The 25289-nt window shown below is 51.7% G+C and overlaps 1 long non-coding RNA gene across 1 annotated transcript in view; it reads right to left on the bottom strand.

The window, feature by feature from the left end:
- Positions 1 to 18349, bottom strand: part of LOC138355095 (uncharacterized) — a 175317-nt gene extending 156968 nt beyond the window's left edge. Inside the window, exon 1 of the long non-coding RNA XR_011223821.1 lies at positions 18181 to 18349. This is a non-coding gene — a long non-coding RNA (uncharacterized lncRNA). The remainder of the gene's footprint in view (positions 1 to 18180) is intronic.
- Positions 18350 to 25289: the final 6940 nt, after the last annotated feature.

The following is a 25289-nucleotide window of genomic DNA, read 5'->3' as shown; positions in this document are numbered from 1 at the left end:
AGTGCCTGGGATCGAACCCAGGACCACAGGATCACAAGTCCAGCATGCTGTCCATTCGGCCGACAGGCTTCCTCCGGCGTGGAGGAACTTAGGGAATAACAGAACACCAGAAAGCAGAGAGAGATACCAGAGAACCAGGAATGAGTATGTCAGGGTGAGAAGAGAAGCAGATAAAAGTTATGAAAATGATATAGCAAACAAAGCCAAGACCGAAACAAAGCTACTCCACAGTCACATCAGAAGGAAAGCAACAGTGAAAGAACAGGTAGTGAAACTTAGAACAGGCGAGGACAGGTATACAGAGAATGACAAAGAGGTGTGTGATGAACTCAAGAGGTTCCAGGAGGTCTTCACAACAGAACATGGCGAGGTCACTGTGCTAGGAGAAAGGGAAGTAAACCAGGCGGCCTTGGAAGAGTTCGAAATTACGAGAGAGGAGGTCAAGAGATACCTGCTGGGTCTGGATGTTAGAAAGGCTGCTGGTCCAGACGGGATCTCGGCATGGGTACTGAAAGAGTGTGCAGAGGAACTTTGCTTGCCACTCTCCATAGTGTATAGTAGGTCACTGGAGATAGGAGACCTACCAGAAATATGGAAGACGGCGAATGTGGTCCCAATATACAAAAAGGGTGACAGGCATGAGGCACTGAACTACAGGCCAGTGTCCTTAACTTGTATACCATGCAAGGTGATGGAGAAGATCGTGAGAAAAAACCTGGTAGCACATCTGGAGAGAAGGGACTTCGTGACAAATCGCCAACATGGGTTCTGGGAGGGTAAATCTTGCCTGACTGGCTTAATGGAATTCTACGACCAGGTGACAAAGATTAAGCAAGAAAGAAAGGGCTGGGCGGACTGCATTTTCTTGGATTGTCGGAAAGCCTTTGACACAGTACCGCATAAGAGGCTGGTACATAAGCTGGAGAGACAGGCAGGTAAAGCTGGTAAGGTGCTCCAGTAGATAAGGGAGTACCTAAGCAATAGGAAGCAGAGAGTTACAGTGAGGGGTGAGACCTCCGATTGGCATGAAGTCACCAGTGGAGTCCCACAGGGCTCTGTACTCGGTCCTATCTTGTTTCTCATATATGTAAATGATCTCCCGGAGGGTATAGATTCATTTCTCTCAATGTTTGCGGACGAAGCCAAAATTACGAGAAGGATTAAGACAGAAGAGGACTGTTTGAGGCTTCAAGAAGACCTAGACAAGTTGAAGGAATGGTCGAACAAATGGTTGTTAAGAGTTTAACCCAAGGAAATGTAATGTAATGAAGATAGGGGGTAGGAAGCAGTAGACCAGATACAAGGTATCATTTGGGAGATGAAATACTTCAAGAGTCAGAGAGAGAGAAAGACCTGGGGGGTTGATATCACGCCAAACCTGTCCCCTGAAGCTCATATCACGAGAATAACATCAGCAGGATATGCCAGGTTGGCTAACATAAGAACGGTCTGTAGAAACTTGTGTTAGGAATCTTTCAGAACATTATATACCACATATGTCAGACCAATCCTGGAGTATGCGGCTCCAGCATGGAGTCCATATCTAGTCAAGCATAAGACTAAACTGGAAAAGGTTCAAAGGTTTGCCACCAAACTAGTATCCGAGCTGAGAGGTATGAGCTACGAGGAGAGACTACAGGAATTAAACCTCACTTCGTTGGAAGACAGAAGAGTTAGGGGGGACATGATCACCACATTCAAGATTCTCAAGGGAATCGACAGGGTTGATAAAGACAGGCAATTTAACACAAGGGGCACACGCACTACGGGACACAGGTGGAAACTGAGTGCCCAAATGAGCCACAGAGATATTAGAAAGAACTTTTTTAGTGTCAGAGTGGTTGACAAATGGAATGCATTAGGAAGCAATGTGGTGGAGGCTGACTCCATACACAGTTTCAAGTGTAGATATGATAGAGCCCAATAGGCTCAGGAACCTGTACACCTGTTGATTGACGGTTGAGAGGCGGGACCAAAGAGCCAGAACTCAATCCCCGCAAACACAACTAGGTGAGTACACACACACACACTCCCCACACTCACACACACTCCCACACACACACGCACTCTCCTACACACACACAAACACCCACTCTCCTACACACACATTCTCCCACACACACACACACACTCTCCCACACACACACACACACACACACACACACACACACACACACACACACACACACACACACACACACACACTCTCCCACACACACACACACACACACACACTCTCCCACACACACACACACACACTCTCCCACACACACACACACACACACACTCTCCCACACACACACACACACACTCTCCCACACACACACACACACACACTCTCCCACATACACACACCCACACACAAAATGAATTGTGTTCATTGTGAGAACACAATGATATGAAATTCCAGGAAGTCTTCACATTAGAGCAAGGAGAAGTTCCAGAGGTAAGAGAAGGGATAATTAACCAGGCACCACTAGAAGAATTTGAGATTACCAGTAGAGTTGTATGGAAGCTTTTGCTAGAGTTGAATGTGACAAAAGCTATAGGCTCGGATGGAATATCACCATGGATACTAAAGGAAGGAGCAGAAGCACTGTGCCTGTCACTCTCCATGGTGCATAAAAAATCACTGGTAACAGGTGAACTGCCAGAAATTTGGAAGGTGGCAAACATAGTCCCGATATACAAGAAGGGGGATAGACAGGAGGCACTGACCTACAGGCCAGTGTCCCTAACCTGCATACCAAGCAAGCTAATGGAGAAAATTGTGCAAAAAAAAACTAGTCGAACATCTGGAGCAAAGGAACTTTGTGTCACAACGCACAGATCCATGGATGCCATGGTTTCACAAACAAAGTTGCCATGGTTTCAGGGATGGCAAGTAATGCCTCACAGGATCAATTGAATTCTACGATCAGGCAACAAGAATCAGACAAGAAAGAGAGGGGTGGGCAGACTGCATTTTTTTGGATTGCCAGAAAGCCTTTGACACAGTGCTACACCAGAGACTAGTGGAAAAGCTGGAGATGCAGGCAGGAGTAAAAGGGAAGGTACTCCATTGGATGAAGGAGTATTTAAGTAACAGAAGGCAGCGAGTCACTGTGCGGGGTGAGGTCTCAGATTCGCGAGACGTCACTAGTGGGGTCCCGCAGGCTTCAGTCCTTGGACCCATAGTGTTTCTTATATATGTAAACGATCTTCCAGATGGTATAGAATCATTCCTCTCATTGTTTGTGGATGATGCAAAAATTATGAGGATTAAGACGGAGGAAGACAGTATGAGACTACAAGATGACCTAGACAGACTGCATGAATGGTCCAACAAATGGCTACTAAAGTTCAACCCGAGTAAAAGAAAGGAAATGAAACTAGGCAGTGGAAACAGGCAGCCAGACAAAGGATACAGAATGGAAGATGAAGTCCTTCCTGAAAAGGTCAGAGAAAGATCTAGGAGTTGATATTACACCAAACCTGTCTCCCGAAGCCCACATCAAAAGAATAACATCTGCAGAGTATGCAAGGCTGGCTAACATCAGAACTGCCTTCAGGGACCTGTGCAAGGAATCATTCAGCACCTTGTAAACCACATATGAGTATGCGATACCAATCCCGGAGTATGCGGCCCCAGCATGGACCCCGTACCTTGTCAAGTGCAACACGAAGCTGGAAAAAGTTCAGAGGTATGCCACCAGGCTAGTCCCAGAACTAAGAGGCATCAGTTAGGAGGACAGGTTGCGAGAAATGCGCCTCACTACACTGGAAGACAGAGGAGTAATGGGAGACATGATCACTACCTACAAAATTCTCAGAGGAATTAACAGGGTAGATAAAGATGAACTGTTTAAAACAGGTGTTACAAGAACAAAGGGACACATGTGTAAACCGAGTACCCAAATGAGCCACAGGGACGTTGGAAACAACTTTGTCAGTGTTAGAGTATTTAACAGATGGAATGCAACAGGCAGTGATGTAGTGGAGGCTGACTCCATACACAGTTTCAAATATAGAAAGAGCCCCTTAGGCTCAGGAATCTGTACACCAGTTGATTGACAGTTGAGAGGCAGGACCAAAGAGCCAGAGCTCAACCCCCGCATGCACAACCCAGAACTAAGAGGCATGAATTACGAGGAAAGACTGCGGGAAGGCAGTGATGTGATGGAGGCTGACTCCATACACAGTTTCAAATGTCGATATGATAATTTAAGAGCCCAGTAGGCTCAGGAATCTGTACATTAGTTGATTGACAGATGGCTCAAGGTGAGGTAGGTGGGTACAAATAGGTGAGTACACAGCCATTTCTGTCCCGACCGGGATTCGAACCCGAAATTCACGATTGTGCGTCGATAACGAACCGGACTGTGTTAGTGAATGGAATGACCTTAAGGAGCAGCTAGGTTGTAGAGGCAAACTATTCATAACTTTAAGTGCAGGTATGATAGGGCAATAGGTCAGGAGTCATTGTATTAGATAACCAGCATCGATATATTCGGGTTCCAAGAGCTGGAGCTCAAGCCTGCCAGCAAAAATTGGTGAGTACATCCTCCCCCAATAACAAGAAAACCCCACGCCCACGATCCCACTCCTCAAGCCCACGATCCCACTCCACAAGCCCACGACCCCACTCCACAAGCCCACGACCCCACTCCACAAGCCCACGACCCCACTCCACAAGCCCACGACCCCACTCCACAAGCCCACGACCCCACTCCACAAGCCCACGACCCCACTCCACAAGCCCACGACCCCACTCCACAAGCCCACGACCCCACTCCACAAGCCCACGACTCCACTCCACAAGCCCACGCCTCCACTCCACAAGCCCACGCCTCCACTCCACAAGCCCACGCCTCCACTCCACAAGCCCACGCCTCCACTCCTCAAGCCCACGCCTCCACTCCACAAGCCCACGACCCCACTCCACAAGCCCACGACCCCACTCCACAAGCCCACGCCTCCACTCCTCAAGCCCACGCCTCCACTCCTCAAGCCCACGCCTCCACTCCTCAAGCCCACGCCTCCACTCCTCAAGCCCACGCCTCCACTCCTCAAGCCCACGCCTCCACTCCTCAAGCCCACGCCTCCACTCCTCAAGCCCACGAGCCCACTCCACAAGCCCACGACCCCACTCTTCAAGCCCACGCCTCCACTCTTCAAGCCCACGCCTCCACTCATCAAGCCCACGCCTCCACTCTTCAAGCCCACGCCTCCACTCTTCAAGCCCACGCCTCCACTCTTCAAGCCCACGCCTCCACTCTTCAAGCCCACGCCTCCACTCTTCAAGCCCACGCCTCCACTCTTCAAGCCCACGCCTCCACTCTTCAAGCCCACGCCTCCACTCTTCAAGCCCACGCCTCCACTCTTCAAGCCCACGCCTCCACTCTTCAAGCCCACGCCTCCACTCTTCAAGCCCACGCCTCCACTCTTCAAGCCCACGCCTCCACTCTTCAAGCCCACGCCTCCACTCTTCAAGCCCACGCCTCCACTCTTCAAGCCCACGCCTCCACTCCTCAAGCCCACACCTCCACTTTTCAGGCCCACGCCTCCACTCATTGTTGGAAATTTCCAACACTAATACACTACTATTGTATTATAATAAATCATTATTATTATATACTAACCACAGTAGTCACTAAATTTACTAACAGTAGTGTCAACATAAACTAACCATTATATCTGCGTATTAATGCTAGAATTCTTACGAAATAAAGCACCAATATTGCATCAGATAATGTCTAGTTAAACACATTTATTGCCAATGTGTTAGAGAATTGAATGTGGTTCTCTAAAATCATCAGTATTCCGTGTGATAATTATTTACGGATAACATAACTCCCAAATAATTCTAAATCGAGAGTTTTTAGTTACAATTGTTATGAAGTAATAGTTTTTCTGACACGCGTGAATGCCATGGAGAAAACTAAAGTCTTCTCCATTTCTCGTTTACCACCATAAGACGAGAAAGCAATAATATTTAAATCCCTAGAATCACAACCCAGTCCTTATTAAAGTATTTCAACCACGATTGCGCGAAATAGTATTATTCGTGATAAATAATTTCGGTGGTGAATGGGGGACGCGGGTTGGAAGAGGAAGGAGACGCCATTGTGGAGCCAGCTTGTGCAGCGTGCGTGCTTGGACAGCGGAAAGTCTTGGCGTCAGAGTCCCCCTCCCCGCTCAGCTCGTTGTTGCCGTATGGGGGCTTAGTGGGCGGCTGTCGGAGTGTGATGCTCCTTGGGACAGTCCTCTGTCCTTTTCTAGCCTTGTGCTCCTGCTGCCGTCCTCTCCAATTCTGCTGGGCATCTTTTCCTTTTCCTTCTGTTTCGTTTTTCTCCCCCCTCTTCTCCTATCTGCTTGCCGTTTCCTGCCGACCTTTTGCTCGTTCTGGTTCTTCCCTTGGACTTCTTCTATTTTGACGCCCGGGTGCTTGAGGAGGCATACTCTTGCACCCGTGGAACTGCAGTACCCGACGTCAAGAGCGAGGGGAACCTTTTATTATCAATCCCCCTTTCGTCACTGAACCCGATCTCGATGGACTGTCGGTTTCTTAAGGTGGCGTTTGTGGGGCGTATACTCACGACGCACCCCTAGGAGGCCCCGGCAAGATCGGCGATAGCTTCTTGTTGGGTGTCCTGCCTCTAATTGTGGCTCCGTAGTGGGTGTGGGGGCACATTCGTGAATGAATTCTTCTTTTCGTCATGATGATAAACCCTGTTTCGGCTGCGTCTGGTTTACCTTCTCAGGCTCGTGGGGTGGGCGACCAAGCCCCCGAGTCGGTCCATATTGGAAGACCGGGCTCTGTAGCCTCCGCTGCATTGGGCCCCGACCTTGCTCCTCCTTTGGCCTCTCTGACTCCTTCCTCTGGCTCCCCTCCCTCCTCTGTGGTTGGGTCGAGCCCCAAGCCCCCAGTGGTGACTACCTCGTCCCCTGGCGCGGCTCCTTATCTAGTTGTAACTACTGCGCCTTTTAACCCCTCTCTGGGGGTTCTCACCGCCGTCCTCGTCACGGCCGCCCTCGCTCGATTCCTTCCAGTTCTGCTACCTATCAAGCCTTGTTTGGTCCCGCTTCGTGGGCCAAATATTTTGATCTCCTCCCTCTTGATTCTGCTCCTCCTGACGATTTCTCCCTCCATCGACATCGCGTTGATTCCGTGGATGCCTCCATTACTTTCAACCCCACTCGTCTTGGTACACATGTCGTTGCTGCTCCTTCTCAGGATGCTGCTTCCCGCTTGGCTGCCTTATCCTGCCTTGGTGAGACCCCTGTTCGGGTCTCGAAGAACGCTCAGTTGAATGCCAGTGTTGGCACTATTTTGCTCCCGCCCCATGTTGCGACCGGTGTTCGGGACCTGCGCGACTGCCACGACGATATTCAACATATCCTTGCTGCCCAGGGCCATTCTATTCTCCAGGTGGACACGTTTACTCGTCCCTCTCGTGGTAGTCGTCGTCAACCCCTCCGGGTTGTGAAGATTACCTTTGATGGTAGGACCCTTCCACCCTCTGTCATTCTTGCTGGTGCCAGGTGCTCTGTCCAGGAGTACATTCCTTCTCCTCGGCTCTGCAACAAGTGCTGGAGGTTTGGGCATGGTGCCCTCCGCTGCTCCGGGACTGTCTCTCTCTGTCCTTTGTGTGGTGGCGAAGGTCACTAAGTCGGAGTGCACTTCTCCCCAGGCTCGTTGCCTCAACTGCGGTGAGGCCCATCCTACCTTCTCCCGTGCGTGTGTCCATTACAAGCTTGAGGCAGCCGTCCTCAACTTGAAGCACCGGGAGCGTTTATCTTTTCCTGAGGCGAGACGCCAGGTTCGCCGGCTCCCGCCTTATGCTAATATCTCTAATGCTCGCGTGTTGCGCTCTTCCTCTCCTCGTCCTTCCCGCCTTCCTCAGACTCACAACCGTTTCCGGGCCTTGGACCCTGATACGCTCACTGCCCCCTCCTTTGTTCCTTTGGGTTCTCTCCCGAAGGATCCTCCTCCTGGTCCTCTGTCTGGGGTTCCCCTTCCTTCTACCCGGTCTGTCGTGTCTCCTGTGTCTTCTTCCTCGTCCCCCTCCGATCCTCCTTCCCTTCCTCTTCCTCCATCTATCGGCTCTCCCCACCGCCTGTCGGTGCGGGCGGATGTCCTTCGCTCTCCTAACGGCCGTCGTGTGTGCTCTCGTTCAGCTTCTCCTGTTGAGACACTGGAATCCGTTGCCCGGTACGTAGTTGCTGGGACACCGGTCTCTAAGTCAGAAGCGTAAGCCTGGCTCCTCTCCTTCCTCTTCCCCGGCGGGTAAGAAGGCTTCGCTTTCTTCCTCAGCTCCTACTTCTGGCTCTGTTGCTCCTTCCCCTCCCGTTTCCGTGATTACGCCCCCTGTTCCTGCTATGGAGGTTTCTTTGGCCCCTGCTTCCCTTTCGGTTGCTGCTCTTGCTGGGGTGCGCTCCCCTCTTTCTACTCCCCCTCTTCCTGCTGCTGTCCTTGACTGCTCCTCTCCGTTGTCTCCTCCTCTTCCTCCTCCTCCTCCTCCTCCGGACCCCGCCCGCCCACCTCTGATCTGTTCTCCCGTTTCCTTCCCTCCGTCTTTGCTCAGTTTACCCATGCCCCCTAACCCTGACTTTGCTGACCCTGATCCCGACCCTGATATTCTTTAATGTGCTCTGTTGCTCTTTCGCCTTTGTTTCTTCCTTGTTCTCTGTTTTTGTCTTTTCTCTTCTCGTCGTTGTCCATTCTTCAATGGAACGTTCGAGGTTATTACGCCAATTTCCTCGAACTCCAACTTCTGATTTCGCGGTTTTCGCCCCTGTGTGTCTGTCTCCAGGAGCCAATGCTTGGTGCTCGTCCTGGTCGTTTTCGTGGCTATTCCTTTCTCTCCCCCCCCCCCCAGCCATTGCTGGGGCTTCTAATTCTTCTGCTCTCTTGATTCGTGCTGATGTTCCCCTTGTTCCTTTGCTTTTTCCTTCGCCTCTCCATTGTTCTGCTGCTCGTATCTTTGTGGGGAAATGGTACACAGTTTGTTCCATTTATCTCCCCCCCGAGTGTCCCGCTCTCTCTTCCTGATTTGAAACACCTCCTAGACTCCTTGCCGGAGCCTGTGCTCCTGCTGGGTGACTTCAATTGTCGTCATTCTCTTTGGGGTGACGTTCTGACGAATACCCGGGGTCGCCTCCTTGAGCCGTTTCTCCTCTCTTCTTCCCTGTCTCTTCTGAATTCTGGTGAGCCCACTCATTTGGACTCTTGGACTCGCACCCTTTCTTGTCTTGATCTTTCTCTCTGCTCTTCTTCTCTTTACTTAGATTTCACGTGGCAGGTTCTTGATGACCTCCATGGAAGTGATCATTTCCCCATCCTTGTTTCCTTTTTCTCTTTTCGCCCTTCCCTCTCTTTCCCTAGGTGGCAGTTTGATAAGGCAGACTGGACCCTATTTACCCTCAGTGCTGCCCTCTCTGACCTCTCCCTTCTGCCTCTCTCTCGCGCTCTCCTCCTTTTTCATGACACTGTCTTCAACGCTGCCCTCCGCTCTATTCCTCGCTCTTCCTCTCGGGGTCCAAGGAAGTGCGTTCCCTGGTGGAATGCGGACTGTGCTCGGGCTGTCCGCTGTAAGCGTGCAGCCTGGAAGAGGCACCGCCGTTGGCAGACGACCGATTCTTTTCTTTTCTTTCGGAAAGCGAGTGCGGTGGCCCGTAGGGCCATCCGTACGGCTAAACGTGAATGTTGGGCATCTTATGTCTCAACAATTATGTCCGAAACCCCTCTGGCCCAGATCTGGAAGCCTATCCGCAAGATAGCGGGTAAGTTCGTTCCCGATGTTTCACCGGTCCTTCACCTCCATGATACTCTTGTGGCGGACCCGTTGCAGGTCGCTTCCGAACTGGGTTCCCACTTTTCTTCTGTTAGCTCTGGTCTTCATCTTCCCCACTCTTTCCTTCTTCGTAAACCTGTCCTCGAGTCTCGTCCTTTAGATTTCTGCACTCATCTTCAGCTTCCCTATAATGATCCCTTCTCTCTCTCTGAACTTCGTTCTGCCCTGGCCCTCTGCGGTTCTACGGCGGCGGGCTCCGATGGTATTCATTATGAGATGCTTCGCCATCTCCCTCCGAGCACGTCTCAGTATTTACTGAGTCTGTATAATTGGATCTGGGAGTCGTCGTCAGTTCCTGAGGACTGGCTCGATGCCATTGTCCTCCCTGTTCGCAAACCGGGGTCTCTGGGTACTTCCTCTAAGGACTTTCGCCCTATTGCTCTCACAAGCTGTGTCTGCAAACTCTTTGAACGTATGGTTAACGTTCGTCTGATGTGGTTCCTGGAACACCATCACCTCCTCTCCCCTTCTCAATTTGGTTTCCGCAAGTGCCGCAGCACGACAGATGTCCTGGTGAACTTGGAGGTCTATATTCGTACTGCTTTTGCTGCGAAGACCTCTGTTGTTGCCGTCCTTTTTGACCTGGAAAAGGCTTACGACACCACTTGGTGTTATCATATCCTATCTCAACTTCATTCTTTTGGCCTTCGTGGTCATCTCCCTCTCTTTCTCCGCAGCTTCCTCTCTCGTCGTTCCTTTCGGGTGCGCCTTGGTGCTGCTCTCTCTCCCTCTTTTCAGCAATACGAAGGTGTGCCCCAGGGTAGTGTTCTGAGCACTACTCTTTTTCTGGTTGCCCTCAATGGTCTTCTTTCCTCTCTTCCTTCTGGTGTCTTCTCCGCTCTCTATGTCGATGATCTTACCCTTTGTTGTCAGGGTGATGATTCGCCTCTCCTTCAACGCCGGCTTCAACTTGCAATTGATGCCGTGTCGTCTTGGGCCACAGATCATGGCTTCAAGTTCTCTACTTCTAATACTTGTGCCATGACTTTTACGCGGAAACGGGTTGTTCTTCGTCCCTCTTTGTCCCTTTGTGGTCATCCCCTTGAATACAAAGATTCCGCGAAGCTTTTGGGGTTATTCCTTGACACTCGTTTGTCTTGGTCTCCCCATATCTCTTGCCTCCGTGTTGAGTGCTCTAAGGCCCTTACCCTCCTTCGGGTCTTGTCCCATACTTCTTGGGGGGCAGATAGGCGCACTCTCCTTGCTTTACATTCCTCTCTCGTCCTGTCTAAGCTCGATTATGGTTGCCCTGCTTACTCGTCTGCTTCTCCTTCTACTCTTCGCCGTCTTGATGCTTTGCACCATACTGGGTTGCGCCTCAGTTCTGGTGCCTTTCGTTCGACTCCCATCCTTAGCTTGTATGTTGACACTGGCTTCCTGTCTCTCCAGGACCGCCGTGATCGCTACTGTCTTCGCTATCTTGCGCGGTCCTTGCAACATCCTTCCTCTCGCCTCTGTCGTGCTTTAACTTTTACCCCTCCTGCGGTTCCTGTTCCTCTTCACCACCTCCCTCTTTCTGTCTGGTTATCTCGCCTGCAGGATTCTCTTTCCGTTCGTATTTCTGATGTTTCTCCTCGTGTTGTTCCTTCTTTGCCCCGGTGGAGGGTCCCTCTTCCGCGGTTTTGTACATCCTTGACCCGTATCACTAAAGCTTTTACCCCTCCTACGGTTCTAAAACGCCTTTTCCTCGAGCACTTTTCTTCTCACTCCCGCTCCGTTTCTGTCTTCACCGATGGGTCTAAGTCAGCGGACGGTGTTGGCTACTCTGTTGTTTTTCCTGATCGCACTTATATGTGTCGCTTGCCTCCGGAGACTAGCATCTTTACAGCGGAGCTTTATGCTATTCTCTATGCTCTTCGTCTCCTGCTTTCTCGTTGTCAGTCTTCCTTTGTAGTTGTTGTTGACTCTCGTAGTGCCCTCATGGCTCTCGGGTCCTTTAATCCGGTTCATCCAGTAGTTGTCGAGATCCAGCATTGGCTGTTTCTCGTTCACAGTAAATTTAAGTCGGTTGAATTTTGTTGGGTTCCCAGCCATATTGGTGTGTCTTTAAATGAACGTGCGGATGCTGCCGCCAAGGAAGCTTGTCCCATCTCTTGTAAAGGCATTCCGTATTCCGACTTTTACCCGGTTATCCATTCCTCATTCCTTACCCGTTGGCAGGCTTCTTGGTTGTCTGTTACTGGTAACAAGCTACATACTCTTAAATGTTGTGTTTCCTCGTGGCAGTCCTCCTTCCACCGTAACCGGCAGTGGGAAACAGCTCTGGCGAGGTTGCGTATTGGCCATACTCGCTTAACCCATGGTCACTTGATGGAGCGCCGCCCTGCTCCTTATTGTCCTAGTTGCATTGTCCCTCTTACGGTCGTGCATGTCCTTCTTGAATGTCCTGACTTCCAGGACGAGCGTGTGTCTTGCTTTCCGACCGCCCCTCGCGGTCACCTGTCCCTCGATAGAATTCTTGGTGACTCGGATACTTTTGATATCGTTCGCCTTATGCGTTTTTGTTCTCGTATTGGCATCCTTGGTGATATTTAGCGCCCTCTGATTATTTTGCGTATTTGATGGTGCTACATAGCCTTCCCGGTTTGGTGCCTTCTTTTGATAATTACTTACTTACTTGGCGTCAGAGTCTGAGACACGTGGCGTTGGGGAGTTATCGGCAAGAATTACACTGATACCCAACTAATAACGAATAATTATTCTCCCACGTGCTCCATAGTGCTCGGCCAATCAATAACGCGTCGAGAATCAAACCAAAACTCTCAATCACGTGTACAACACCGTGGAAGTCTGGGACTGATAGACGCGATATCGGCAGACTTCAGCAGTTACTGCGCTCATGCTAAGTATATTTTCTTTCTTGATGCATCATTAGAGATTGTATATTTCGTGGGTAGTCTGTCGTTATATAGTGGGACGACACTAAATCCAACAAAAGTACCGCATTAATATTTATTTTCTGTTTTCATAAATATTGAAATTTAAGTAGCCTAGTTCAATGCTACGTAATATCCTTTAAATTACAGCTCGTATGTGAGGAGTCAACGAGTCGTTAACCACATTCGTGTTATTCACCCCTAATGGCTTCTATGTGGAGATCCTGAGATCACGAGGACGAAGCACGAACGATGTCATAGAAATCGTCTTAAAGATAAGACTTTTTGTACACATTTAATTATTCCATTTTATTATACAGATTCACAAGATTATCATATCGAATATTTTACCATATGATTACTGGAAATTGATGTGTTTACTTAGATGATTGCTCTTTAATTTTAATAATCATTAATATTCTCTATTTGAATTTACCTATTGATTCTATAATATTTTAGGTTATAATATTATTTACTCAACAAAGAACTGGTGACGAACCACACTAGTTCCTAGACGTATATGAAGTTCTAGCAATACCCCCCTCCCAAGTGTAGGTGTTTGAGGCTCTGACTTTAGTTAATTAATCATACAGTCCATTATTTATTTAAGTGATTATTCTTTCTAATACTTATCCATAGACACTGGTTCTTCCTTGTGTTTCTAATGATCACTTTTTATTAGTTTCCCTCTCTTCTCAAAAGTGGGTGGTCCTTCGTTATTAAATGAAATAATTAAATAATTGAGTCAAGCAACAGATTATCCCACACTCATCAAGCCCACGCCTCCACTCTTCAAGCCCACGCCTCCACTCTTCAAGCCCACGCCTCCACTCATCAAGCCCACGCCTCCACTCATCAAGCCCACGCCTCCACTCATCAAGCCCATGCCTCCACTCATCAAGCCCACGCCTCCACTCATCAAGCCCACGCCTCCACCCATCAAGCCACGCCTCCACTCATCAAGCCCACGCCTCCACTCATCAAGCCCACGCTTCCACTCATCAAGCCCACGCCTCTACACATCAAGCCCACGCCTCCACTCATCAAGCCCACGCCTCCACTCATCAAGCCCACGCCTCCACTCATCAAGCCCACGCCTCCACTCCTCAAGCCCACGCCTCCACTCCTCAAGCCCACGACCCCACACCCACGCTCCCAAAGTCACGCCCACGTCCCCACAGCACTAGACATGAAAGGGGCTGAGCATAGCATTGAGAAAGTTTTCAGGCTAGGTTGGTACAACAAAGACCGAGACCGAGTGATAAAGATAGTGTTTGCAAACGAGAGCACAAAGGAGAAGATTCTATCAAGGAGGAGCTCCCTGAAAAACGTGGGAAAATTCAAAAATGTATTCCTCCAGAGAGACATGACAAGGGAGGAGAGAGCTGTGGCGGCAGAAGCAAGGAAGAGGCGCAGGGCGAGAGGGGAAAACCAGGAAGTCACAGCTCCCAACACAACACCCCCAGAGGCGAGGGGGAAACCCACAACCAGCTACCCAGTAACACCAGAAGGGAGGACAACCCCGCCACCCTCCTCTGCATAGAAAACCCCCCTACCCCAAACCCTCCCTGCCCCCACTCAAATGTTCAGCCAAATCTCCCTCCCCCCACATCCAATCCCCACCCTTCTCCCCCTCCCCTCCTCCCGCCTAGTCCTTCCTCCCCCCCTTTCCTTCCTGTCCTCCCTCCCCTTTCACCCCATACCCTCCCTGTCCCTCCCCCTTCACTGGATCCCCCGCCCCTCATCCCAGTATCCTCTGAGACCCTGTTATCCACCTCACAGGTCCTCACACCCATGGAACAGCTTCCCCCACCAGCAGAACACTCACCAAGGAGGCGATTTGAGAAGGGACAGAAGAAAGTGAGCCTCAAAGCAATGTACACTAACACAGATGGAATTACAAATTAAGCGAATGAGCTTGGAGAACGGGTACTAGAGGAAAACCCAGACATAATAGCCCTCACAGAAACAAAGCTAACGAAAACGTTAACAAACACAGTGTTCCCACAGGACTATTATGTTATGAGGAAAGAGAGGGAAGGAAGAGGTGGGGGTGGTGTAGCTCTGCAGGTAAGAAAAGGCTGGGATTTTGAGGAGATGGTTATTCAGGGCTGTGAAGGTTTCAGTGACTACATAGCAGGTACCATAACAAATGGAGGGAAAAAAATTATAGTCGTAGTCATATATAATCCACCACCAAATGACAGAAGACCTAGACAGGAATATGATAGAAACAACATGGCCACCATTAACATAATAGAAAGAGCAGCTTCTGTTGCTAGCAGGAATGGATCTGGACTAATAATTATAGGAGACTTCAACCATGGGAAGATAGAGTGGGAGAACAGAGATCCGCATGGAGGACCAGAAACATGGAGAGCGAAGCTGCTGGATGTGGCAACAAGAAACATTCTAAGCCAGCACATCAAAGAACCAACAAGAATGAGAGGAGAAGATGAACCAGCAATGCTTGATTTGATATTTACCCTAAATGAGTGGGATATAAGGGAAGTTAAGATGGAAGCGCCCTTGGGAATGAGTGACCACAGTGTATTGAACTTTGAGTACCTGGTAGAGCTAGGAATTATCTCCCCCAAAAAAGAACTAGGACTCAAAAGGCTGGCATACCGAAAGGGGAATTATGAACAAATGAGAAGTTTCCTAAGTGAAATACCTTGGGACACAGACCTCAGAGATAAGTCTGTACAGGGTATGATGGACTATGTTACCCGAAAGTGTCAGGAGGCAGTAAACAGGTTCATCCCGGCCCAAAGGGAAAAATCCGAGAAGCAACAGAAGAATCCATGGTATAATAGGGCATGTATGGAAGCGAAGAAACTGAACAAAAGGGCGTGGAGGAACTTCCGGAATAACAGAACACCAGAAAGCAAAGAGAGATACCAGAGAACCAGGAATGAGTATGTTAGGGTGAGAAGAGAAAAATTATGAAAATGATATAACAAACAAAGCCAAGACCGAACCAAAGCTACTCCACAGTCACATCAGAAGGAAAACAACAGTGAAAGAACAGGTATTGAAACTTAGAATAGGCGAGGACAGGTATACAGAGAATGACAGAGAGGTGTGTGAAGAACTCAACAAGAGGTTCCAGGAGGTCTTCACAATAGAACAATGTGAGGTCACTGTGCTAGGAGAAAGGGAGGTAAACCAGGCGGCCTTGGAAGAGTTCGAAATTACGACAGAGGAGGTCAAGAGACACCTGCTGGTTCTGGATGTTAGAAAGACTGTTGGTCCAGATGGGATCTCACCATGGATACTGAAAGAGTGTGCAGAGGCACTTTCCTTGCCACTCTCCATAGTGTATAGTAAGTCACTGGAGACGGGAGACCTTCCAGAAATATGGAAGATGGCGAATGTGGTCCCAATATACAAAAAGGGCGACAGGCAAGAGGCACTGAACTACAGGCCAGTGTCCTTGACTTGTATACCATGCAAGGTGATGGAGAAGATCGTGAGAAAAAACCTGGTAACACATCTGGAGAGAAGGGACTTCGTGACAGATCGCCAACATGGGTTCAGGGAGGGTAAATCTTGCCTTACAGGCTTGATAGAATTCTACGATCAGGTGACAGATTAAGCAAGAAAGAGAGGGCTGGGCGGACTGCATTTTCTTGTGCTGTCGGAAAGCCTTTGACACAGTACCGCATAAGAGGCTGGTACATAAGCTGGAGAGACAGGCAGGTGTAGTTGGTAAGGTGCTCCAGTGGATAAGGGAGTACCTAAGCAACAGGAACCAGAGAGTTACGGTGAGGGGTGAGACCTCCGATTGGCGTGAAGTCACCAGTGGAGTCCCACAGGGCTCTGTACTCGGTCCTATCTTGTTTCTGATATATGTAAATGATCTCCCGGAGGGTATCGATTCATTTCTCTCAATGTTTGCGGACGATGCTAAAATTATGAGAAGGATTAAAACAGAAGAGGACTGTTTGAGGCTTCAAGAAGACCTAGACAAGCTGAAGGAATGGTCGAAGAAATGGTTGTTAGAGTTTAACCCAACCAAATGTAATGTAATGAAGATAGGTGTAGGGAGCAGGAGGCCAGATACAAGGTATCATCTGGGAGAGGAAATTCTTCAGGAGTTAGAGAAAGAAAAAGACTTGGGGGTTGATATCACGCCAGACCTGTCTCCTGCAGCACATATCAAGAGGATAACATCAGCGGCATATGCCAGGCTGGCCAACATACGAACGGCATTCAGAAACTTGTGTAAAGAATCATTCAGAACTTTGTATACCACATATGTCAGGCCAATCCTGAAATATGCAGCCCCAGTATGGAGTCCATATCTAGTCAAGGATAAGACAACTGGAAAAGGTTGAAAGGTTTGCTACCAGAGTAGTACCCGAGCTGAGAGGTATGAGCTACGAGGAGAGACTACGGGAATTAAACCTCACTTCGCTGGAAGACAGAAGAGTTAGGGGGGACATGATCCCCACATTCAAGATTCTGAAGGGAATTGATGGGGTAGATAAAGACTGGCTATTTAACACAAGGGGCACACGCACAAGGGGACACAGGTGGAAACTGAGTGCCCAAATGAGCCACAGAGATATTAGAAAGAACTTTTTTAGTGTCAGAGTGGTTGACAAATGGAATGCATTAGGAAGTGATGTGGTGGAGGCTGACTCCATATACAGTTTCAAGTGTAGATATGATCAGAGCCTATAGGCTCAGGAATCTGTACACCTGTTGATTGACGGTTGAGAGGCGGGACCAAAGAGCCAGAGCTCATCCCCCGCAAACACTCCCTAGGGGGAGCTCATCCCCCTAGGTGAGTACAGCCAGGCCCACGTTCCCACAACCAGGCCCACGCTCCCACAGTGGGGACCGGTAGCCGAACGGACACACTGCTGGGCACGTGATCCTGTGGTCCCGGGTTCGATCCCGGGCGATGGCGAGAAACAATGTGCAGTTTCTTTCACCCTATGCCCCTGTTACCTAGCAGTAAATAGGTACCTGGGAGTTAGTCAGCTGTCACGGGCTGCTTTCAGTGTGTGTGTGTGGGGGGGGGGGAGAAATAATAGTAGTTAGAAACAATTGATTGACAGTTGAGAGGCGGGCCGAAAGAGCAGAGCTCAAACCCCGCAAGCACAACTAGGTGAACACAGTCACGCCCACGACTCCACAGCCACGCCCACGCCCCCACAGCCACGCTTCAAACAAGTGAAGGAGGCAGCCGGCCACACACCTGGTCATCTGGCTCCAATGTCTCCATTATAATATTAAAAAAAGAACTAATAAAGTTCAAGCTTTTCAGCTTTGCTATAGAACTGAGAAGCGAACTTTATGTTATTAACCGTAAAACACAATTTAAATATAATTTAAAAATATGACTGGAAACTTTTTCAATGTAAACAATGGCGGCGGCGGCGGCGGCGGCGGCGGCGGGCTGTGCTCCTCTGCCTCAGTTACAACTACAGGACCAACATTAACTACCATAACCTTACCTTTATTGTTGAGTGTAGTGTCTGTGGTGGGCGCGTTGAGTGTGGGCGTGTTGACACTGTAGGTGTGGTGGGCGTGTGGTGGGCGTGTTGAGTCTGTGGGCGTGTGGTGGGCGTGTTGACACTGTGGGCGTGTTGACACTGTAGGTGTGGTGGACGTGTTGACACTGTAGGTGTGGTGGATATGTTGAGACTGAGGGCGTGTGGTGGGGCGAGACGCCATGGCAGCCGGCAGCACCAGCGTCGCCTCCTCCTCCACCCTCCGCTCCCACCTCCTACTCCTCAACCACTCTCATCTATTCCCACTACCACACTTCTTTAATATATATAACAAATTTACTAATTAATTTTGTGTTTGCTTTAATATTTTGGGGGCATTTTATTGTTTATATCTTATGATAATTACATGATGTTAAATTTAAAAAGTGTACTGCCGCGCACTCTGTTGTTGTTGTGTTGATTTAGGGGCGACGACGATCGTGGGATCGGATGCGCCCTACGCCGCGCACTCTGCTCTCCATTACAAACCTGACAATAACTGTCTGGTATATTACTTTTTTTGGGTTATACCTCGACCCCTGAGAACAGTCTTTGTCCCTTATGTCTCACCCCAGGTTATGCTCACTTATATGTTCTTGTATGCTGAGCTTCAGCTCCTAGGCCTTGCCTCTCTGTCGCAGGTAGCCTATTATATAATTGTCCCCCAGACATTCTGGCTACCATAGTGTAGCCTCGCCCATCACCACTTGTATCTCATTCCACTTGCTCATTAATCTTACACTGAATAAGTTATTGTTAACACTCACATGGCTAATTTGAGTTGAAATTTACATTTGAGTTACAAATGAAATTTACATTTGAGTTACAAATGTCTTTCAGATGTGTCTTACAAGTGTTTTACAAATGTGTATTACAAGATTAAAGTTAATCTTGTTTTGTCCTTTTTCCTTATGTCTGAAAAATCTTACAAGTATCTTACAAATGTGTTTTACAAATGTATCTTACAAATGTGTCTTACAAATGTATCTTACAAATGTGTCTTACAAATGTGTCTTACAAATGTGTCTTACACGTGTCTTACAAATGTGTCTTACACGTGTCTTACAAATGTGTCTTACAAATGTGTCTTACACGTGTCCTACAAATGTGTCTTACAAATGTGTCTTACACATGTATCTTACAAATGTGTCTTACAAATGTGTCTTACACGTGTCTTACAAATGTATCTTACACGTGTCTTACAAATGTGTCCTACAAATGTGTCTTACAAATGTACCTTACAAATGTGTCTTACACGTGTCTACAAATGTGTCTTACAAATGTATCTTACAAACGTGTCTTACACGTGTTTTACAAATGTGTCCTACAAATGTGTCTTACACGTGTCTTACAAATGTGTCTTACAAATGTATCTTACAAATGTGTCTTACAAGTGTCTTACAAATGTGTCTTACACGTGTCTTACAAATGTGTCTTACAAATGTATCTTACAAATGTGTCTTACACGTGTCTTACAAATGTGTCTTAAAAATGTGTCTTACACGTGTCTTACAAATGTGTCTTACAAATGTATCTTTCAAATGTGTCTTACAAATGTGTCTTACAAATATATCTTACAAATGTGTCTTACAAATGTGTCTTACAAATGTATCTTACAAATGTGTCTTACAAATGTGTCTTACACGTGTCTTACAAATGTATCTTACACGTGTCTTACAAATGTGTCTTACAAATGTGTCTTACAAATGTATCTTACAAATGTGTCTTACACGTGTCTTACAAATGTGTCTTACAAATGTATCTTACAAATGTGTCTTACACGTGTCTTACAAATGTGCCTTACAAATGTGTCTTACACGTGTCTTACAAATGTGTCTTACAAATGTGTCTTACACGTGTCTTACGAATGTGTCTTACAAATGTGTCTTACACGTGTCTTACAAATATGTCTTACAAATGTGCCTTACAAATGTGTCTTATAAATGTATCTTACAAATGTGTCTTACAAATGTGTCTTACAAATGTGTCTTACACGTGTCTTACAAATGTGTCTTACAAATGTGTCTTTCACGTGTCTTACAAATGTGTCTTACACGTGTCTTACAAATGTATCTTACAAATGTGTCTCACATGTGTCTTACAAATGTGTCTTACAAATGTATCTTATAATGTGTAGCCCTAGACAGGGTCGACTGGGCTCCAGCCCTAGAGAGGGTCGACTGGGCTCCAGCCCTAGACAGGGCCGACTGGGCTCCAGCCCTAGACAGGGCCGATTGGGCTCCAGCCCTAGACAGGGTCGACTGGAATCCAGCCCTAGACAGGGCCGACTGGGCTCCAGCCCTAGACAGGGTCGACTGGGCTCCAGCCCTAGACAGGGTGACTGGTCTCCAGCCCTAGACAGGGTCGACTGGACTCAAGCCCTAGACAGGATCGACTGGGCTCCAGCCCTAGACAGGGTCGACTGGGCTCCAGCCCTAGACAGGGTCGACTGGGCTCCAGCCCTAGACAGGGTCGACTGGGCTCCAGCCCTAGACAGGGTCGACTGGGCTCCAGCCCTAGACAGGGTCGACTGGGCTCCAGCCCTAGACAGGGCCGACTGAGCTCCAGCCCCAGACAGGGTCGACTGGGCTCCAGCCCTAGACAGGGTCGACTGGGCTCCAGCCCTTGACAGGGTCGACTGGGCTCCAGCTTTAGACAGGGTCGACTGGGCTCCAGCCCAAGACAGGGTCGACTGGGCTCCAGTCCTAGACAGGGTCGACTGGGCTCCAGCCCTAGACAGGGTCGACTGGGCTCCAGCCCTAGACAGGGTCGACTGGGCTCCAGCCCTAGACAGGGTCGACTGGGCTCCAGCCCTAGACAGGGTCGACTGGGCTCCAGCCCTAGACAGGGTCGACTGGGCTCCAGCCCTAGACAGGGTCGACTGGGCTCCAGCCCTAGACAGGGTCGACTGGGCTCCAGCCCTAGACAGGGTCGACTGGGCTCCAGCCCTAGACAGGGTCGACTGGGCTCCAGCCCTAGACAGGGTCGACTGGGCTCCAGCCCTAGACAGGGTCGACTGGGCTCCAGCCCTAGACAGGGTCGACTGGGCTCCAGCCCTAGACAGGGTCGACTGGGCTCCAGCCCTAGACAGGGTCGACTGGGCTCCAGCCCTAGACAGGGTCGACTGGGCTCCAGCCCTAGACAGGGTCGACTGGGCTCCAGCCCTAGACAGGGTCGACTGGGCTCCAGCCCTAGACAGGGTCGACTGGGCTCCAGCCCTAGACAGGGTCGACTGGGCTCCAGCCCTAGACAGGGTCGACTGGGCTCCAGCCCTAGACAGGGTCGACTGGGCTCCAGCCCTAGACAGGGTCGACTGGGCTCCAGCCCTAGACAGGGTCGACTGGGCTCCAGCCCTAGACAGGGTCGACTGGGCTCCAGCCCTAGACAGGGTCGACTGGGCTCCAGCCCTAGACAGGGTCGACTGGGCTCCAGCCCTAGACAGGGTCGACTGGGCTCCAGCCCTAGACAGGGTCGACTGGGCTCCAGCCCTAGACAGGGTCGACTGGGCTCCAGCCCTAGACAGGGTCGACTGGGCTCCAGCCCTAGACAGGGTCGACTGGGCTCCAGCCCTAGACAGGGTCGACTGGGCTCCAGCCCTAGACAGGGTCGACTGGGCTCCAGCCCTAGACAGGGTCGACTGGGCTCCAGCCCTAGACAGGGTCGACTGGGCTCCAGCCCTAGACAGGGTCGACTGGGCTCCAGCCCTAGACAGGGTCGACTGGGCTCCAGCCCTAGACAGGGTCGACTGGGCTCCAGCCCTAGACAGGGTCGACTGGGCTCCAGCCCTAGACAGGGTCGACTGGGCTCCAGCCCTAGACAGGGTCGACTGGGCTCCAGCCCTAGACAGGGTCGACTGGGCTCCAGCCCTAGACAGGGTCGACTGGGCTCCAGCCCTAGACAGGGTCGACTGGGCTCCAGCCCTAGACAGGGTCGACTGGGCTCCAGCCCTAGACAGGGTCGACTGGGCTCCAGCCCTAGACAGGGTCGGCTGGGCTCCAGCCCTAGACAGGGTCGACTGGGCTCCAGCCCTAGACAGGGTCGGACTGGGCTCCAGCCCTAGACAGGGTCGACTGGGCTCCAGCCCTAGACAGGGTCGACTGGGCTCCAGCCCTAGACAGGGTCGACTGGGCTCCAGCCCTAGACAGGGTCGACTGGGCTCCAGCCCTAGACAGGGTCGACTGGGCTCCAGCCCTAGACAGGGTCGACTGGGCTCCAGCCCTAGACAGGGTCGACTGGGCTCCAGCCCTAGACAGGGTCGACTGGGCTCCAGCCCTAGACAGGGTCGACTGGGCTCCAGCCCTAGACAGGGTCGACTGGGCTCCAGCCCTAGACAGGGTCGACTGGGCTCCAGCCCTAGACAGGGTCGACTGGGCTCCAGCCCTAGACAGGGTCGACTGGGCTCCAGCCCTAGACAGGGTCGACTGGGCTCCAGCCCTAGACAGGGTCGACTGGGCTCCAGCCCTAGACAGGGTCGACTGGGCTCCAGCCCTAGACAGGGTCGACTGGGCTCCAGCCCTAGACAGGGTCGACTGGGCTCCAGCCCTAGACAGGGTCGACTGGGCTCCAGCCCTAGACAGGGTCGACTGGGCTCCAGCCCTAGACAGGGTCGACTGGGCTCCAGCCCTAGACAGGGTCGACTGGGCTCCAGCCCTAGACAGGGTCGACTGGGCTCCAGCCCTAGACAGGGTCGACTGGGCTCCAGCCCTAGACAGGGTCGACTGGGCTCCAGCCCTAGACAGGGTCGACTGGGCTCCAGCCCTAGACAGGGTCGACTGGGCTCCAGCCCTAGACAGGGTCGACTGGGCTCCAGCCCTAGACAGGGTCGACTGGGCTCCAGCCCTAGACAGGGTCGACTGGGCTCCAGCCCTAGACAGGGTCGACTGGGCTCCAGCCCTAGACAGGGTCGACTGGGCTCCAGCCCTAGACAGGGTCGACTGGGCTCCAGCCCTAGACAGGGTCGACTGGGCTCCAGCCCTAGACAGGGTCGACTGGGCTCCAGCCCTAGACAGGGTCGACTGGGCTCCAGCCCTAGACAGGGTCGACTGGGCTCCAGCCCTAGACAGGGTCGACTGGGCTCCAGCCCTAGACAGGGTCGACTGGGCTCCAGCCCTAGACAGGGTCGACTGGGCTCCAGCCCTAGACAGGGTCGACTGGGCTCCAGCCCTAGACAGGGTCGACTGGGCTCCAGCCCTAGACAGGGTCGACTGGGCTCCAGCCCTAGACAGGGTCGACTGGGCTCCAGCCCTAGACAGGGTCGGACTGGGCTCCAGCCCTAGACAGGGTCGACTGGGCTCCAGCCCTAGACAGGGTCGACTGGGCTCCAGCCCTAGACAGGGTCGACTGGGCTCCAGCCCTAGACAGGGTCGACTGGGCTCCAGCCCTAGACAGGGTCGACTGGGCTCCAGCCCTAGACAGGGTCGACTGGGCTCCAGCCCTAGACAGGGTCGACTGGGCTCCAGCCCTAGACAGGGTCGACTGGGCTCCAGCCCTAGACAGGGTCGACTGGGCTCCAGCCCTAGACAGGGTCGACTGGGCTCCAGCCCTAGACAGGGTCGACTGGGCTCCAGCCCTAGACAGGGTCGACTGGGCTCCAGCCCTAGACAGGGTCGACTGGGCTCCAGCCCTAGACAGGGTCGACTGGGCTCCAGCCCTAGACAGGGTCGACTGGGCTCCAGCCCTAGACAGGGTCGACTGGGCTCCAGCCCTAGACAGGGTCGACTGGGCTCCAGCCCTAGACAGGGTCGACTGGGCTCCAGCCCTAGACAGGGTCGACTGGGCTCCAGCCCTAGACAGGGTCGACTGGGCTCCAGCCCTAGACAGGGTCGACTGGGCTCCAGCCCTAGACAGGGTCGACTGGGCTCCAGCCCTAGACAGGGTCGACTGGGCTCCAGCCCTAGACAGGGTCGACTGGGCTCCAGCCCTAGACAGGGTCGACTGGGCTCCAGCCCTAGACAGGGTCGACTGGGCTCCAGCCCTAGACAGGGTCGACTGGGCTCCAGCCCTAGACAGGGTCGACTGGGCTCCAGCCCTAGACAGGGTCGACTGGGCTCCAGCCCTAGACAGGGTCGACTGGGCTCCAGCCCTAGACAGGGTCGACTGGGCTCCAGCCCTAGACAGGGTCGACTGGGCTCCAGCCCTAGACAGGGTCGACTGGGCTCCAGCCCTAGACAGGGTCGACTGGGCTCCAGCCCTAGACAGGGTCGACTGGGCTCCAGCCCTAGACAGGGTCGACTGGGCTCCAGCCCTAGACAGGGTCGACTGGGCTCCAGCCCTAGACAGGGTCGACTGGGCTCCAGCCCTAGACAGGGTCGACTGGGCTCCAGCCCTAGACAGGGTCGACTGGGCTCCAGCCCTAGACAGGGTCGACTGGGCTCCAGCCCTAGACAGGGTCGACTGGGCTCCAGCCCTAGACAGGGTCGACTGGGCTCCAGCCCTAGACAGGGTCGACTGGGCTCCAGCCCTAGACAGGGTCGACTGGGCTCCAGCCCTAGACAGGGTCGACTGGGCTCCAGCCCTAGACAGGGTCGACTGGGCTCCAGCCCTAGACAGGGTCGACTGGGCTCCAGCCCTAGACAGGGTCGACTGGGCTCCAGCCCTAGACAGGGTCGACTGGGCTCCAGCCCTAGACAGGGTCGACTGGGCTCCAGCCCTAGACAGGGTCGACTGGGCTCCAGCCCTAGACAGGGTCGACTGGGCTCCAGCCCTAGACAGGGTCGACTGGGCTCCAGCCCTAGACAGGGTCGACTGGGCTCCAGCCCTAGACAGGGTCGACTGGGCTCCAGCCCTAGACAGGGTCGACTGGGCTCCAGCCCTAGACAGGGTCGACTGGGCTCCAGCCCTAGAGAGGGTCGACGGGGCTCCAGCCCTAGACAGGGTCGACTGGGCTCCAGCCCTAGACAGGGTCTACTGGGCTCCAGCCCTAGACAGGGTCAACTGGGCTCCAGCCCTAGACAGGGTCGACTGGGCTCCAGCCCTAGACAGGGTCGACTGGGCTCCAGCCCTAGACAGGGTCGACTGGGCTCCAGCCCTAGACAGGGTAGACTGGGCTCCAGCCCCAGACAAGGTCGACTGGG

The sequence above is a fragment of the Procambarus clarkii genome, chromosome 66 (assembly GCF_040958095.1).
Source record: "Procambarus clarkii isolate CNS0578487 chromosome 66, FALCON_Pclarkii_2.0, whole genome shotgun sequence".
Taxonomy (NCBI): domain Eukaryota; kingdom Metazoa; phylum Arthropoda; class Malacostraca; order Decapoda; family Cambaridae; genus Procambarus; species Procambarus clarkii.
The sequence above is the reverse complement of the archived record's forward strand: the minus strand, read 5'-3'. Positions and strand labels throughout refer to the sequence as shown.